General features: G+C 38.8%; 1 protein-coding gene across 9 annotated transcripts in view; it reads right to left on the bottom strand.

Moving 5' to 3' along the window:
- Positions 1–12267, bottom strand: part of CFAP20DC (CFAP20 domain containing) — a 254309-nt gene that overhangs the window by 226231 nt on the left and 15811 nt on the right. The gene's annotated exons all lie outside the window — the stretch shown is intronic.

Raw genomic sequence — 12267 nt, 5'->3', positions numbered from 1 at the left:
TTGTCCTTTTCACTCATTCTAAGTACACGGTGGAGTTTGCCAGAGTTGACATGATGTATCATAGCCAAAGAGGGTGAATACAGAAGATAATATGAGAATACACCTGTCTTCTAGTTAGGCAAACATTAAGGAGATTTACTGAAATGTAAAACAATGTAACTCTTTGCTAATTTTATTTTTGCTTGGAAAATACAGATATTTTATGTTACTTATTCAGTTACTTAAGCTAGCAGGTAATGGGGTTACTATTTCTAAATAATAATATCTTTTAAATTTATTTTTAATTTCTAATATGATAAATACTGACAAATATAACTCACATAAACAAAAACTCTTTGAGGTCTTCAATAATTTTTAAGTGTGTAAAGAGGTCCTGAGACCAAAAAGTTTAAGAGCCATTGTTTCACAACAAGTATGAGTAGACCTAACAGTCACATCATTCTAAATAAAATAAAGCCATATTGTTAAAATACAAGAGATGGGATAGTGAGGACCCTCAGCTGACCCCTAGTAACTGAAAAGCAGTGCCTAGAATATGGTAGGAGCTAAATATATAATAGTAAAATTCATACACTGTACAATGGGAGCATATCCACATTTAAGATTGTTGTGATAACTGAATGAGACAACACATGTATGTGTTTGTGCATATTATCCCTGTTCACAATTATTCACTATCACTCTTATTTATTTATTTATTTATTTATTTATTTATTTAAGATTTTATTTATTTATTTGACAGAGAGAGATCACAAGTAGGCAGAGAGGCAGGCAGAGAGAGAGGAGGAAGCAGGCTCCCTGCCAAGCAGAGAGCCCAATGCGGGACTCGATCCCAGGACCCTGAGATCATGACCTGAGCCAAAGGCAGAGGCTTAACCCTCTGAGCCACCCAGGCGCCCTTACTATCACTCTTTATGTAAGATTTTCTATGTCTCCACTCCACTGACTTCATGCTTGGCTGCATGACCTGAGTTGGCCAATGGGATGTAAGCAGAAGTAACAAGTGCCACACATATCTGAGAAGAAGCTTTAAATTTAGTTCTGTGGTTCTGCTCAGACTCTTGCTCTTCTGCACTTGCCTCATGAGGAGCATGGCCCAGATAGGGGCTGTCTCTCGAGTGCAGGTTCTAGAATGAGAAGACAGAGAACAGATACATAGTTGACCGCCATCTGTGGCTTTCCGGTAACGCGTGACAGAAATACAGAAAACTGTTGTAAGCCACCTTAGCAAATCTGGCAACTATAATATGAAACAAGCCTAATATACGTAGATGCTCAAGAAACCTAACCCTCCTAATCAGTGCTATTATTTAGTGAAAGCAGTACTAAAAAACTATTGCTTTGTCCTTAAGTGACTACACAAAGCAGAGCTTACCCTGACTAACTAAGGTAGTTAACTGGACGACATGACATAGGACAGGAGTGGCATCAGAGTAGCTCTCACTGTAATAAAAAATTCTGGCTACCGCGTACCCCTAAATACCACCCATTGGAGTGGCTCAGGAATATCTGTAGAGGTCACTGGCAGGTGACTGAGAAAGGAAGAGGGTCTAAGATGACTGGTAAATGCCCAGACTCCAAGGAGAGTGCATCTGGCTGACCTGCTCACACCCTCTACCTCTAAGGTAATCTACTCTAGCTTAGAGTCTCTGAAGCTGAAACCAAAGATGAAGTGGCTGGCTGAAAGCCAATCACTGGCCTGGCTGTAATCCCGATTATTCTTTCATATCTTTGCGCTGGAAGGTACACTGAGTGAACGTGGTCAGACAGTGATGGGTATATGGGAGTTGTCGGAACACTGAGGGAGGTACTGGGAGCCATATTTGCCCACGCACGAATGGCAAGCAATCAGAGAAAGTTGGTCTGCAGCATGAAACAGAACTGAGCAGACTTACAGGGTAAAAGATGAGAGAGTAGCTGCCAGAGGGAGAGAAATTACTGACAACTTTCGCCTCTGAAGAGACCTATATCAATTTGTGCAGTTGGGTTCCATAGGATCCCTCCACGTTCTTCTACTTCTCCTTTTACTTGACATAATTTAATAATGTCCCTAACATCCCAATGATACTTAAAAGTAGGTTTTGTTTTGTTTTTTTTAACCTTGCTAATCCTGACCCAAACACAGAATTAAACTGATTCTTGGTGGTTTTTACAGGACAGCGGTTGGGGAGGAACAGACACCTGGATTATAATAACAGAATTAATTTTCTACAACATAGAGTCCAAAGTACTTGCAGAAATAACCTCTCTTTCAGAGTGTCAGAAACCATGATTATAAAATCATACTACGTCTTTACCTTTTTCCAATGCAAGCACTAAAAGGCAGCAAAGATGTCAAGCAAAGATGCTAGGGAGTCAGGAGGTCTGGATTTAGTGTTGGTTTTGCCTCTAAGAAATTGTGTCTTGAACAATGTCACATTCCCTTTCTGAGTCTCAAGGTTTTTTTCCTATAAAAAATAAGGGTTGGATAAGATTTGTAGACTCCCTATAGTAAGAGAACTAAACTTCTAAAATGTTTTAAAAGTTTATGCTAACACATAATTTTTAAAAATATAGTGAATTTGTACATTTTATTAAAAATCACTGTTTATGGTATAGCAATAATCACATATGGTTTTAAATAACTTATTTCCCAAGTTATAAATCAGTGGCAGTTAGCCTTAGAAAAAAGAGGATGGTAATATCTACGTATAGGAAACAGAACAGCTGTTCCTATTTACTGCTAACACACGTAACCAACCTCCAACTATACTGAGGATTTCCTGTCACTGTCATTGTTTCAGTTTATTATAATAACTTTTTAAGTATGAAAGAGATATAAAACGTAAGATAACTAATGTGTTCCTACTTGGTTTTAATTAAAGTTCTCTGGGAGTTCTGTTAGGGGCTTATAATCAGAGCTATCATCGAAGAGCCAAGTGTGATGCTCCTTAGTTTTAATCCAGCCTTGAGATCATTTATTTGCATATACTCCTACCCATAGAACCATTTTGAGAAAACTCAAGAGAATTTATTTCTCCTTATGAAGTTATTCTGCCTTTCCTCGTTCTTTGAAATAGTTACTATCCTGCCAGTAGAGATATAGCTAAGAGAAATGCAGTTAATACATGGCAGAGCAAATAAAAGGTTAAATTATGGCTTGGTCAATACTTGCTCAGGAACTAATTATTGACAAGAGGAAAGCTGGATACTGCTCACTTGCTCTAATTCTCATTTCTCCCCTACCTTTTCCTAATCCAAGAACCACCCTGATAGTGTATCAACAAATTTCAGTATAATATGATACAACAAGCATTACTGAGGACCCACCATGCACACAAAATTCTTGTAAGTGCTGTGGTGATCACAGTGATGAGTAAGTTGTCCTGACCCCCAAAGGAATCATATATACAAGGGGGGGGAATACTCCAAATGGAGAGACCACTGCAACCGGAGAACAGGGGGAGGATGTGGATACATATTTGGGTTTGACCTTAAAGAGTGATCAGGGTTTCAAAAGGTGAAGAGACAGGATCAGGTTGGATGACACCTTAAGTCAGAGGCATAAGAGCATATGGGCTGTCCAGCAACCAGAGTGTCTGAGGCAAGGGGAAGGAGTGGAATGAGTCATGGAGGAAGAGGTGTCTAAGGTCAGATCCAAAAAGGCCAAGGGTGCCCAGTAACCACCAACTCTGTGGGCTTGGGCTATGGCAAATCTGATGGCTTCATGGATCTCGGATGTCTAAGATCAAAAGTGAAAACTTAAAAGTTCAAATACTGATCATTTAAAAAGTAACAGCAAATGTTAAGAGTTCCCGGCAAGTGGGATGCCTGGGTGGCTCAGTTGGTTAAGCGGCTGCCTTCGGCTCAGGTCATGATCCCAGAGTCCTGGGATCGAGTCCCACATCGGGCTCCTTGCTCAGCAGGAAGCCTGCTTCTCCCTCTGTCTCTGCCTGCCACTCTATCTGCCTGTGCTCACTCTCTCTCTCTCTCTCTCTGACAAATAAATAATTTAAAAAAAAAAAGAGTTCCCGGCAAGAGAAGACTTAAATGTAGTTGAAATCTGCAACATCAGGTTTATTTGGCTCTGTATTACTGCTCAGTTTTTAAGGAGAAGGTCGAACCATCTCAGTGCATTTCAACCTTTTGAGGGAGAAACAGTATCCTCTCTTCTATAAAACACATAAACATCATCATCCCAAAATATATATAAAACTGAAAAAAAGGGAGAACAGACCGTTCTGTTTGAAGTAACAGAAGTGACTGACAGTATAAAAATCAGTGCATTAGACAATTTTAAACATTCTTTCCAGCTACCTCCAAAACTTCAAAGCTATGAATGGAAATTCTAAATGGAAGTATCACCATCTTACCAATTTTAAAGCACCCATCTCTTCCTTCTTTTCTTCCCCCCTAAAAAAGTACACCACACCACAAACTGAGATCAACTTAAAGGAGTTTAACAATGCAAGGAATCAGAAATTGCCAAGGGAAGGAAATGAACATTTACTGTGTGTACACTATGTGCCAGGTACTAAGTTAGATCTCTGTAAACAACTCAAAGTCCAATAAAGTCTGTGGCTGCCTACTGGCAATAGCTGGGCAATGTCTTTTCACATGGGACTTCGAAATTCAAAGTTTGATGATAGCTCCATTGGGATCCAAATGCATTAGCCCCTGAAGGTCTCATGGTCTAGTTAGGGTACAGAGTTGGTTAAAGCAATACATAAGTAATAGGACCATTATGTGACAAATGCCCTAGCAGACTTATGTGTAAGCGCTGTTGTAAGATATGTTTGTGATTTAATACAGATATTTCAATCCAAATATTTTTGTGAGTCCAAATAAAGACTCTAAAATACCTGCACAACCAAGTAGGAAACTACAATTTAAGAAGAAAAAAATTGCAAAAATCAGGAATGCTGGAGATACCAGCCCTCCCCACCCGGAGGCTTGCAATTATTACCGGATGACTTAATGAAAGCCAAATGAGTTCATAAAGTTTCATGACATATTTTAATTGCTAACAAGGACGTTTTCTTCCATTCTAGAATGCTCCATTAGTGAAAATTCCTAAATTATTATACATTTTATAATGGGGACTCTAGAAATCCCATAACATATACATTGTATTGTATTTTGTGGATGTTTAAAATTATTTTATTTTGAATAACTGAAATATTTAAGTGCCAGAATAAAAACAAAATACAGTAAGGGGGGACTGCCTGGGTGGCTCAATTGGTTAAGCTCTTGATTGGTGCAGGTCGTGACCTCTGGGTTGTGAGACAAGAGCCACGTTGTTGGGCTCTGTGCTCAGCGCAAAGTCTGCTTGAGATTCTCTTCCTTTCCCCCTCCCTCTACCCTTCCCCCTGCTTGTGTTCTCTCTCTCTCTCTCTCAAATACATCTTAAAAAAAAAAAATACAGTGAAAAGGAAAGAGAACCAAACGAGATGAAACATTTCTCCTGACAATAAAAAGTGAGCTATATATCAATGGCACTGAAGAAACCTATCTTTCCAACTCTGCCATATTAAAGACAGAAGAACATTTGGAAGATATGGGATTTGCTATGAGTCATCTTTAATCATCCCTGTTAGTGAAGGAGAACACGGGCTGTAGTAAACAGCAAAGGCCTACATCTTATACCTTAAACAGTCGAAATCTATGTGCTTTATCTTTGTTTCTCAGGGCCTGTTTATTCACAGATGAACCTTCCTGTCTATCTGTGGTTGGTTCTGCACTTGGCCTGGTCACCTGTAAGTCCCTTCAAACCAATGCTCTAAGCTGGGAGTTCCTACAGTTGTCTTTTAAATAAACTGCTAGCATCCATAACCAACAGATGGGAGACTCTTCTTTTCATCTTCATGTTGATCACTTTCTTCCAAATGAAATACCTGCATGAGTTAGTAGTCAAAAAAAGCTTTCCCATCTCTCTTCAGGGACTAGTACCATGAAAACTTCACAAGGAGAAGAGACACGCCCAACTTGTTTCAAAATGTTTTAGAAGAACCGGAGCACCTGGGTGGCTCTGTCAGTTAAGCGTCTGCCTTCAGCTCAGATTATGATCCCAGGGTCTTGGGACCAAGCCACACGTGGAGCCCACTTCTCCCTCTGTCCCTTCACCGGCTCATTTTTCTCCCTCTCTCTCTCTCAAATAAATTTAAAAAAATCTTAAAAATGTTTTAGAAGAATAATCTAAAAATTAAATATTTCAGCAGTTATTTAGAGATATAAAAATTATGACTTAACTATTCAGTTACCATTTGGCATTATGAACTTAATCCTTGTAATTACTCAACAAATAGGTATGAATATCTCCCTCATTGTACAAATGAGGCTGTGACACAGCTCAGCATCTTGCCCAGGGCAAAACCAGTGACTCCCAGGACTCTGCAAGCTGACCCATCACAGGACTTTGACTTATGCTCTGATGGTGTTTAGGGCAATAATTTAACTGCACAGCACTCTAACAAATGTATGACCTTTAATTATGATTTTGCATAATAAATTAGTGTAAGAACACTTCCTAATATTTGCATATGTACAATTTTTCTTTTGCTAGTATTGTGTTTTAGCTTTCAGAATGTATCTAGGTTATCTAAAGAGTACTGTCAAGATAATTTAGAAAAGTAAAATGAACCAAACTAATAACCAGAAACAAAAGATTTCTCAAAAAACACTTATTTAATAGATAAGGAATATGGCATCTGATTTATATACCTACCACATGTGTTATCTAAATCTCCTACATAAAATCTATTTTAAGGCATGCAAATTTAATATATTATGAAAGACACTATGCAAAGCATCTTAAAGTGCTCTCCTTACTAATGCATGTAACAAAATATACTGATTATGCAAGTACATTTAATTGGATATAATTAAAATAATGAGATTTAAATACTGATGATTTTAAAAAGAAAAAATAGAAGTTGGAATTAGCCATGAGCTACATTCAAAATGTTAATGAAACTTGCAATGTCATGACCACTTTAGTACTCGATACTCCTACTAGTTTGAAAAAGAGCAACACCTGGCCATTTTTGCCAGGTTCTAAACACACAGTTTAGAGATGTGACATAAAATATTTTATTGGATAATAGAATACTTGGCTCTTGGATAACATTGTTTCTATACATTACTTAAGAGATACATAGAAACCACTCTTTTCTCCAAAGAAAGGGATCAAAATGACCAAGAAAAAAAAAATAATAATGACATAAATTTTCCACAGGAAGAGTTATTTGTGCTTGGTTAAATGGATACAATCTCAAAAGCTTTTGCCAATGTCATTCTAATGTAAAGGTATCACATTTAGGTATTCTTTCAACTCTGGTGACTGAGGAAGACGGATGCCATGTGAAAAGAACAGGTCTGTGGCTGGGAGACCATATTTCCTTTACTTGGTATAAAATTTCAGAGAAGTCTACGGTCCCCAATGTTACTCAAGAAGAGACAGGAGCAAAACTCAATAGGGTAGAAGGGCCTGAAACTTCTATTAAACTTCTCTTTTGACTTCTTTGTCTAGCTCACTAGCAGCAATACAGAAAAGGCTGATACAGGGAAAACTTTTATTAAATTACCTTGAGGCTAAAGCTTTGTTTTGTGGGATGGGTGTGTTTCAATTTTCCATTTTACAGAAATGAAAGAGGAAACTTTAAGATCCACATGGACCTAACCTTCCTAGTATTTCTTGGGAAAAAGCCCAACATCACCGATTAACTCTGACAATTAAAACAAAAGAAAAAAGCTCACATTACCATTTACTGAAGAGGAAATTGAGACAGAAGTTAAGTGCCTGGCCCAAAGGCATATAACTAGGGGATATAGCAAAAGGATGAGAGAAAATTTCTGGAATGAGCATCATAAATCTCAGATGGAATTCTAGGTTAAAATCATTAAATTCTACTCAGATATAAATTCAAATTCAGAATATTGCAATGAAGACATCACAAAGGATCAGCAGGTATTTTGTTGTTGTTGTTTTTAAGAATTTACCTCATGAGATTCCAAATGAAAGCAGTACTCCAAATACCTAAAGGCTCAAAATGCAAAACCTTCTGGCAATAATATTTCCCAGGACCTGCAGGCTAAGCATCCCCAACCTCTCCAAATAGCACATGATGCTCACCACCAGCTTCATAGTGCTTTCATCCCATCTCCTGAAAAGGCACTGGTTGAGATGAGTGAAAATGAGAAAAATAATGTCAACTCACTAGAGGCATTAACAGTACAAAATGCCTCTCAGAATTCATTGAAATAATGACAAAATCAGGATAGAGAAAGGAATTAATGCAGCTCAACCATATTCAGTAAAATGAATGCAATTCCTGTCAAAAAATATAATATTCCAAAATCATTTAATGTGACTGGCAGCATCAAATATAGCAAAATGGATTTCTATTTCAAGATGCAGTTGGTTCTTTTCCAAGAGCTCAGGTTCGTGGTGTTCCTCCCGTGCACCAGATGTCTGCCCGCAGGCTCCTAAACACCTAACAACCCACACAGGGGAGGCGCTGGCTTCCCACTGCCATGCACGGAAGAGATCACAAAAGGAAAGAATTCTCAAAAATCTGTTGTTTACTAAATCATTTAACTTCAGGTTAAATAGTGAGATATAGGTACACTAACATACTTTGGAAATGAAAAGTGCTAATGCTAAGAATTAAGTCAAAAAGAGTTTATTTTTTAAAAAGTAAGGGAGGGGATTTTATTTTGTGGGCTGACACCAGAAGAGAAATAAGAGAGAACTGTGTTACTTTATTGCTAATACATTATGCATTAGCACGGTAAACACTCCCTTTTCTCTACACCCAAAATGTAATGTGTTTGGGTAATTGCTGGTCAGGTTATGAAGCTCTGAAGAAAGAGGAACATCTAGAATGAAAGACCTTTCCCCTCCCAGAGCTCTAATGATAGCACTGTGTTTATTATAGGAAGACATAGAAGGCTTAGCACTTTTGTCTTATACAGGATTCAAATAAAATATCCCTACTATATATGTATATATGTACAGTTTGTATAGAAAAATAATGTATACTATAGCAAAATAATGGTATTTTCAAGTACAACAGCACAGCACGGTGGTGCAGAGTGCAGAGCACAGGTCCCGCATTTACAATGTAAGTCTGAATTCTAGCTCTCTTTTTTTTTTAAGATTTTATTTTTTATGATTTGTCAGAGAGAGAGAGAGAGAGAGAGAAAGCACAAGCAGGGGAAGTGACAGGCAAATGGAGAAGAAGGCTCCCTGGAGGCTGATGTGGGACTAGACCCTAGGACCCAGGGATCAGGACCTTAGCGGAAGGCAGGGGCTTAACTGACTGAGCCACCCAGGCGTCCCTGAATTCTAGCTCTAAGAGTTAGTCGGTGTATAACCTGTGGCAAATTCCTTAATCTTTCCAGACTTCAGTGACCTTAATGGTAAAACAGAGGCAGTGATTATAACTACTATATACATTCATTCTGAGGATTAATTCAACTAAAACAAAGCGTTTGGGACAATGTCCAGTATATAGTAAGTGATTAGTAAATTGAACCATTGTTACTTTATGTTAATTTTCTCATTTACTTCTTATGACACACCTGTGAAGTAGATATTATTACTCTTATCCCATGGGTGAGGAGAGTTAAATAACTGGCCCAAAGTCACAGAGAGGTAAACCAGGACTTGACACTGGATCTGTCTAGGCCCAAGATTATGCTCTTACTTCCACCTAATACTTCCCATGTCACCTACAGGTCCTGCTCTTATGTCATCACAACATTTATTGAGATGTATTTAGGGGCGCCTGGGTGGCTCAGTGGGTTAAAGCCTCTGCCTTCGGCTCAGGTCATGATCCCAGGGTCCTGGGATCCGGCCCCGTCTCGAGCTCTCCACTCAGTGGGGAGCCTGCTTCCTCCTCCTCTCTCTCTCTCTCTGTGCCTACTTGTGATCTCTGTCAAATAAGTAAATAAAATCTTTAAAAAAAAAAAAGATGTATTTAAATTGCCTTTTAACTGATCTTTCACTCTCTGAATAAACTCTTGTGAGGACACAGATTGGGTCCTGTTCATTCATTTCAGTCCATTTGTCCCCACTGCCTCCTCACCCACATCAGAGCTTTTGTGCCAGGCATCTGTTAGGTTCCTGGTCCTGGCATATCATGTGACCAGAACCCATGGGTCCCTTTCCTCGTGGAACTCAAAATCTACCCCCAACGACAGATAACCAAGTGCACAGAATTATAAACTGGTATAGCCGTAAAGAAGGAAAAAGAACAGGGTGCTAGAAAAGAGCATAAAAGATGAAATTCATTTCGTAGGGCAAAATCCAAAAAGGCCTTTTTAAAGAAAGGACACATAAACGGAGATGAGAAGACTGAGTAGGAATTAGCAAGGCAAAGAAATGGGGATATAAACCACTTGAGCATAGGACCCTAAGAAAAGACTTTTTTATCTGGTGTGTGAGAAAGGGAAAGCCAGTAAGGCCAGTAAGGCCAAAAAGGCACCAGTGTGGCTGACAAATGGTGAGCTCAGGGCAGAAAGGTATGAGATGAGAAGGGAGAGGGGACAGACTGGAATACACAGGACCATCAAGGACTGGAGAGAGTTTATCCTCAATACAATGGGAATTCCAGTTGGTTTTTAGAAAGATCACGCCAGCTATAGTGTGGGGACAGCATTGAAAAAAGACAGGAGAATCTGGGAAATCCACTGGGATGCTCAACAGCAGACAAGGGGCGATGCGATGGCAGTCTGGGACCAGGAGGGAAGAAGCGGGAGTAGGAAAAAGTGTACATGTTTAATGTATATTGACCTCCCACCCCTAAACCACCGCCTGACAGGAACAGGGATCCAGTAATTTGTGCACTGACTGGAGGATTCCTCAGGCAGGGCTGCTGCTGGCACCAAGGCATCCACGAACCCACAGATACATGACCTCCCCTGAGCAGGATCAACATCTAGTGGACGTGAGAGACACGGGAAGATACTGAAGAAACGATGATTACATTCATAATGCAGCTGGCAAGCCTCCACATATGAAAACCTCTTGATGCATTATCGTATCTTTGTGAAACAAAATGCCTCTCCCATTCTGACAATGGAATATTTTAGAAGCCAGATATCTTTCTGCTATAAGACTTTCCAAGCTTATTAGGGAAATGTATTATTTCAAATAGCCTGGAGCTATGCTGCTAGAAATACAGTAAAACACTAAAGGTGTTGAAAGAAAGTCCTTTCATTTAAGAAAAAAAAAAAAAAGCTATAGTTAGAAAGACAGTCTATACTCATTTTTCTATGTTCCTTCTTGTAAAAATATGGCCTCTGCCATTACTTTTTAAAATGGCAAAATATCTTGATTATCTATTAGCAGCAAATTCAAATGCAGAGTCAATATATTTCCTTATAATCTGCTAAATTCACAAGGTCAGAACAGAGAATGCCAGTTATTTAATAATTTTGATCTTCTGTCCATAAGACATTTATTTTCCTAAAACTATAAATCTAAAGCCACTGGAAAAATCCAAATGCTTGTCCATAGAGCACAAGAGAATCTATGATTACAGTCAAGTGAATTCAAAATCTAATAAGTAATCCCATCGCCCCTGAAAATGTTTTTCCATCCTTAAGTTGGCCAAGATGTTCATTAATAACAGGGTAATGAAGGTGTAGTCAGGCTTACTTAGAGCAGCTACTCTCTTGCTGAGACAAAGTTAAACCTAACATACTAACATACCTGTCAATTTCTCAATAATTAAAGATTTAGTTATTACTAACTTAGTTAAAACAGTATCTTGCCTAGGCTAGCGTGATAAGCTCAAGTATTTGGGGGCAAAAATAAAGCTTGATTTTGCATAGGCGAAGAATGCTCCTCAGTGAGAGTCTGCTCCAAGGTTAAGCCAAGCGTCCTGCACAGCTTTGATCAGAAAGACAACCACGAGTGCCCCTGCCACAGCTTCTGAAGAATCTCAAAGCACAGGTGGTAGAGATCAGAAGGAAAGGCACTGCACTGGATTTCTATATAAGGAACTTAATAAGTTTAAAAATAAAATACAGTTTGCCTCCTTCCATTTGGTGGGAACCACTTTCCCCTACATTGGAAACAGAGCTTTATGTGGTATTCTCTGCACCTCTGGAATGCCTCTACAGTCTTGAAAATGCTTTTTCTGCAGAACCAGGGAAAGATACAGAAGAGCCTCAAATAGCATGTTGGTGCTGTTACTGTAAGAACTGTTTTAAAGAATCATGATAACCATGGCAGATGATAAACTTCCAGAAAACCCTGGAAGTTTACTATGGTTTAAAGGT

This window comes from Lutra lutra, chromosome 1 (assembly GCF_902655055.1).
Source record: "Lutra lutra chromosome 1, mLutLut1.2, whole genome shotgun sequence".
Taxonomy (NCBI): Eukaryota; Metazoa; Chordata; class Mammalia; order Carnivora; family Mustelidae; genus Lutra; species Lutra lutra.
Note: the sequence above shows the minus strand (reverse complement) of the source record. Positions and strands in the feature narration are given on the sequence as shown.